The 5,813-nt window shown below is 33.9% G+C and overlaps 1 long non-coding RNA gene across 1 annotated transcript; it reads right to left on the bottom strand.

Moving 5' to 3' along the window:
* Positions 1-352: 352 nt before the first annotated feature.
* LOC148622998 (uncharacterized) lies at positions 353-4,197 on the bottom strand. The gene is made up of 3 exons (XR_015920898.1): positions 4,089-4,197; positions 2,977-3,165; positions 353-810 (listed from the first exon to the last, which is right to left on the bottom strand). It is a non-coding gene; the product is annotated as an uncharacterized LOC148622998 (long non-coding RNA).
* Positions 4,198-5,813: the final 1,616 nt, after the last annotated feature.

Genomic DNA, 5,813 nt, shown 5'->3' on the forward strand with positions numbered 1-5,813 from the left:
AAATTCATTTTCTAATATTACAAATTAATTTTCTATTATTATAAATTCATTTTCTATTATTATAAATTCATTTTCTAATATTAAAAAATTCATTTTCTGATATTGCAAATTCCTGATTTAGTGATATTATAAAATATCACATATTTTGTAATATTACAAATTGAATTTGTAATATTAGAAAATCAGTCACATTTTTAATATTGCAAAATGATTTTCTAATATCAAAAAATCGTCATTGAATACGACAAATCCACTTTCTAATATTAAAAAATCGTTTTTTAATATTAGAAATTCAATTGAATTTTTAATATTAAAAATGATTTTTTAATATTAAAGAAGTGTTTTGTGATATAAGAAATCTAATTTGTAATATTAGAAAATGAATTTGTTATGTTAAAAAACCGTTTTTTAATATTAGAAAATGCTCATTTTTGTCCACTTTTGGCTTGCCATAGTTACGGGTGTTTATTTTCCTGGTCCCTCAGTTGACCTTTCAATACTTCAGCTTGTAAATTAAATATTTCAGCCTGTATAATTTGTTTTGGTTTTTTTTGTTGGAGAACTTTGCCTGTCAGCTTAATACTTTCGGTTTAATGGAAGAGGTTGGTTTTTGTATAGAATTTGAGGGAAATATCTCAGTTTAGTCTACTGCTGACAAAGTTGGGTTGCTACTTGATGAAAGCAGCGCTCTGTGTTGAGTAGAACTACAACCATATCTCTCTCTGTGTGTAGGGGTTTCTAAACCCTTTTCAGGGCTGGTGGTAGGTGTCCTGGACAAATCGTCATCTTCCTGTTCACAAGTAGAATATTCTGAAGAGAGAGTATAACATTTTTACTGGGTGCACATTTTATATACAAAGAAATTTGTTAACTAGTAGATGCAGATCAAGAATATTGCCGTTGCACAATTCACGCGTGTAATTCTATATAAGGCCAAGGCCGGTAGACCTCGACCCGATTTGTTGGTTTCGTGCACAATTTTGAACCAAATTCCCCGTGTTCCGTCCACACGAGAGCTGATAATCAATTAAAATAATATTCGGTACTAGTCAAAGGCCAACTAAATATTATTGAAGAAAAAGAAAAAGAATGTTTACTTTCCGATCATAGTGCCCATGAAGGGAATAGTCACAAAACAAAACAATTACACAGGGAACATAAATGACGTTTTCAAAATAACACAATATCATACATGTGTATATCATATCATGTAAAGTTCATCAATACATGTATATTGAACTTAGATACGGTCATATTGAGTTGACCTTTAAAACTTGTGAAAATAAAGCACAAGAACTTTTTGGGTACAAAAAAGTTATACTCAGTTCATTAAAATTTCAAAAATGATAGTATGTAAATCCTTATCCATCATAACTTAAATAATCACTCTTGACGTCATAAGGGAGACTAAAACGTCAGGGCACCTGTAGTAAACAGACGTCATTCATGAGATGGATCGGATTGGGTAGTTTGTACTTGATAACGGCTTCATTTTAAGACGAATTCGGAAGTTATGCATAAATACACCATTTGCGCAAAGATAAGTTCAAGAAGATAATCTAATTTACACGGCTAAAAACAAATATGTGTGCGGGGTCATTCCTTACTGACCTACTAACATGCCTAACATCATCCTTTCAAATACATCGCAAGTGGCTAATTATCAAAATGATCTGTGGCGGCTTTCGTTGGTTTCAATGGAATGTTTTACATGGAGTGTTTAGAATTACAAACGATTGATATGAGTAATTTGTTAGGCATCAAGGTCAGATTAAAGAAATGCCTCAGCGAATGTCATGATTATCTGGATTTATTTCATTTTATTTCAAACCTGTGATGCCATCTGAAAAAGACTTTTTACCGGTAAAAATAGTAAGTTTTTAGTATTATTTTCTTTTGTAGTAGAGTTTATTCTGGATCAAGGCTAGAAACCACTAATTCCACTTCCCATAGGCTTCTATGCTAATTTCACAATATTCAATGGCTTCTCTGGACTTTACCTTAACTTTAACCTGCAGAGGACTATATATCAGCATGATTCTACATATGTCAGCTCACAACCCTCAGAATGGCATGTGGGGTTAGCAGACTTGCAGAGCAGTACTGGTCACCGGAAGTGAAGTGTCTATAAATAGCATGGGAAATCCCAGTGTTTTCACAAGATAGGGGTATACTTAGAAATCATTATGGAGATTAGGCTTCACGTCACAAGAAGCGAAATGCACCTATAAAATGTACAGAAACATTTTTCCTTTCAGAAACTGTTTAAATTTTTTAAATGAGATGAGAACTTTTTTCACAGCACTATGAGGAACAGGGGTAATTTCTGCGTAGGACTATTTTTGCGTATAACCCAAATGCTCATTGGTTGAATTGGTAGTCTGTAACCTCAACAAGCATCAGTAACCATAGGCTGCGGTAATACAAATGTATGGTACATATGTTCAACGGAACGTCAGCAAGCATACACGGAGAGTATATAAAATTACTTATGGGTGCTATGGTGATTGTGATATAATACGAAATAATCTAGAGTTTTTCAACATTTTTCATCTGAGAGTGAAAAGGATTTGTGACTTTTGTGAGGAAGCTCTCACATATAGTGTGTTGGTGTTTTATCGACGTAATAAAACATCACATATCTCTGGTCCTGTTATAAGAAAGCATCGGATACTAGATTCTATCAAAGGATTAAGAATAAATGTACTTTACACTGTGTACACAGCTGCCATGTGTATCGAAAACGCGTGAATTATGTTTGGAGGCAGTGAGCGAGGACAAAAAGAAAATTATGTCAGTATGTTGACATAGTTCCATACATATTAAGGTCGGATATATGAATAGAATATGGAATTCCACTTTTGTAGCAGACGACATATTTATGCTGCAATACTTGAATGGTTAGGATCGCGATTTGAAGAAAAAGTTATTGTAATAAAACGAATATGAACTTCTATAAATGATAAAGTTTCATACCAGTTTCAAAGCTTTTGGTTTCAAGTCCGCCGGTAACACCACTGAAGCTGGCGGTCTCACTCATGAGGTCTATGACCTTTTTAAAGTGGGAACAGGCTTTGATGCCGGACCTCCTCCAGTTTTTTCATTTTGGCTGAACGACTTTTTGGCCTCCGATAGATTTACCGTATTCCTCCATTTTGTTCTAACCTGGGAAGGGGTGCGATATGCATTACTTAAAGCATTTTTTTTTCTGTAATTTGTAACCAAACCCGTTCTTTTATTTTGTTTGTGACACTATTGCTGTGCTTTTCCCTAAGTAACTTTAGGTTTTGTTCCACTAACTCTTGTAGTATGTTTTCTTCCGCAACGGAATATTTTGCCTTCCTCATTCGCGGTATTTTTTTAGAGTGAAGGGATCCAACACTATCCATGTTTGTTTGTAAACAAAACATAACAGGAAGTGCCGAAGGCTGTGGTTAGTACTGCATTATGGGAAGTACCTGCTTCTTAATCATTTAATTAAAATTTAATTTGATGATTAACAAATGCAATGATTAGAAAAAAGTTGAGCTACAAAATTTAATCATTTGATTTACTAACCACTCAATTAAGGTTTAATGACTCATTAAAATTAATTACGGATTAATTTTAATGACAACGGACCCCAGATATTTTAAGTACATGTTAAACAAAATAGTCCACCACACCAACCCCCGAAGCACAATTACTTATACCTACTAACTTCGAGGTCAGATTTCATGAATACAATTTTAAATAAAAGCAATCGATTTGATAGGACTATCAAGCCAATATAATCGAAGTCCAGACACAAAGAGCATCCTTGATCTTGATTACCTGACAATATAAGTACATGTACCTGTCTTAAGGTGGCTTTATATTGAATCAGCAGCTAACAAACAATATTAAACTGTTTTTACGTAGCGATATCCATAATCCACATGTAAAAGTACATTTTAATGATAAATTTGTTCATGGTTACTCGTCAGTAACAGTTAAGGTAAATAAGACAAACATCGGGTAGTTTTAATCAATTAAACGTAAGTGTATTGAACGATTTGTTTTACCAAATACCTGCTAGTCCTTGTAGTTCCATAGTTCTTCATAAATACCTGCTAGTCCTTGTAGTTCTATAGTTCTTCATCAATACCTGCTAGTCCTTGTAGTTCCATAGTTCTTCATAAATACCTGCTAGTTCTTCATAAAAACTGAAATACGACAAATATAAGTCTGAATAATACTAAATTTGTGCAAGATTTGATATATAAAAAGGTTTCAACGCATAATTAGTGTTACACAGAAACCTATTGTAATAGAACAAGTTTGTATTATTTGCCCACTTTAATATTTTTATCGCTGGTATTGAAATGTTGCTTCGTTTAGTTTATAATCATACAGAAAAGTTCTCTCAAAGGCCTGTTAATATCATGCATTGATGTGATACATTTCTCATGAACAAAAAATGTAATCTTTATTTCGACTTAGATTAGTTCAGGACCATTAAGTTTCTGGCTATTGTGATCACAATCCTCATAACGTATCAAAGTACTAAACGTTTGTGTGATTGATTGGCTGTCTGTAGTAAAAACTGGGACTAAACTACAGAACTTTTAAATACCTGATATGTTTCTAACATTATACAAAAGCTTAGTGAGACCCCATCTTGAATACGGTAGCACAGTCTGTCAGTTACAAAAAAGGAAGAAGTTACATGTATGTTACATGTATATTAATTGAAAATGTTAAAAAAAAGAGCATCAAGACTACTTAGAGATATCCAAAATCTCGGAGAAAGACTTAAATGTCTTGGGTTATCATCACTCCAATAGAGGAGATTAAGGGTAGACCTTGTTGAAACATACAAAACCGTAAACGACATAGGCAAAGTGGGTTGTACTGACATGCTCCCTATCTCGTATACTAACACTACAGGCCACATGTACAAAATTTTCCCCAAAACGATACAACAAGCAAAAGTGAAAATATATCACAGAGGGCAATGGACAACTAGAATAATCTGCCAAACAATGTTGTAGAAGCCAGTTCTGTAAAAAGTTTTAAAAACGCTCTAAACTATCATTGGAAGAATAACCCAGTGAAATTTGTTCCTGACTTTAATGGACCGGAGCCAAGCATTAGACCACACTTCATCAAAATGAATCAAAGATGGTGACGTCTACCTCTGATAACAAACGTCGGATGCAATACGTTTTGCAGACAAAAACAATATTGTTTTGGCTTTGTCTGCTGGTACGACAACACATTTGTGTTGTATAGTAGAAAATATTTTTGCTACATCGGGATTTTTAAAAACTGATGTAGCATTGACACTCATTGACCTACTTAAAACTTTCAAACGTTTCAAAATTAAAGACCTCACAACCTTTACCCACTCTCGCAGAGAATCAGTGTCTTCTTGTTCTCGTTTTATCCATTTTCTTGCGTAGTCGACCACGGCATCCATAAGAACTTTAAAGTTATAATTCCAATTTATGGAGCTTGGTTCACGGTACTTGGGACCTTTGGAAAGGACCTTAGGAGAGATTCGTTTTCGATGATGTTTAAATCTCCCGTAATGACGTGACCTGCAGGACCATATTTAAATGCAGAGTTTTTTGCAAGAACAGTTGGTGATTAGCCTTGAAGTCCTCAATCTCGACATCCTCCAATGGCCAATTGAAAAATTGAAAAATTTGGATGCAATAGTTGAACTACAGGAATGTGAAATAATCGGTATTGATTTGTCTTTAAAATTCGGGGGAATTTTGTTCGTGACTTTTTTTGTGATGAAGGATGTTTGGCAAATTAATTGTATGCATATCTTAGTTGACAAACTG

The sequence above is a fragment of the Perna viridis genome, chromosome 3, assembly GCF_037379345.1.
Source record: "Perna viridis isolate PV_CMFRI_1.1 ecotype Kerala chromosome 3, ASM3737934v1, whole genome shotgun sequence".
NCBI lineage: Eukaryota > Metazoa > Mollusca > Bivalvia > Mytilida > Mytilidae > Perna > Perna viridis.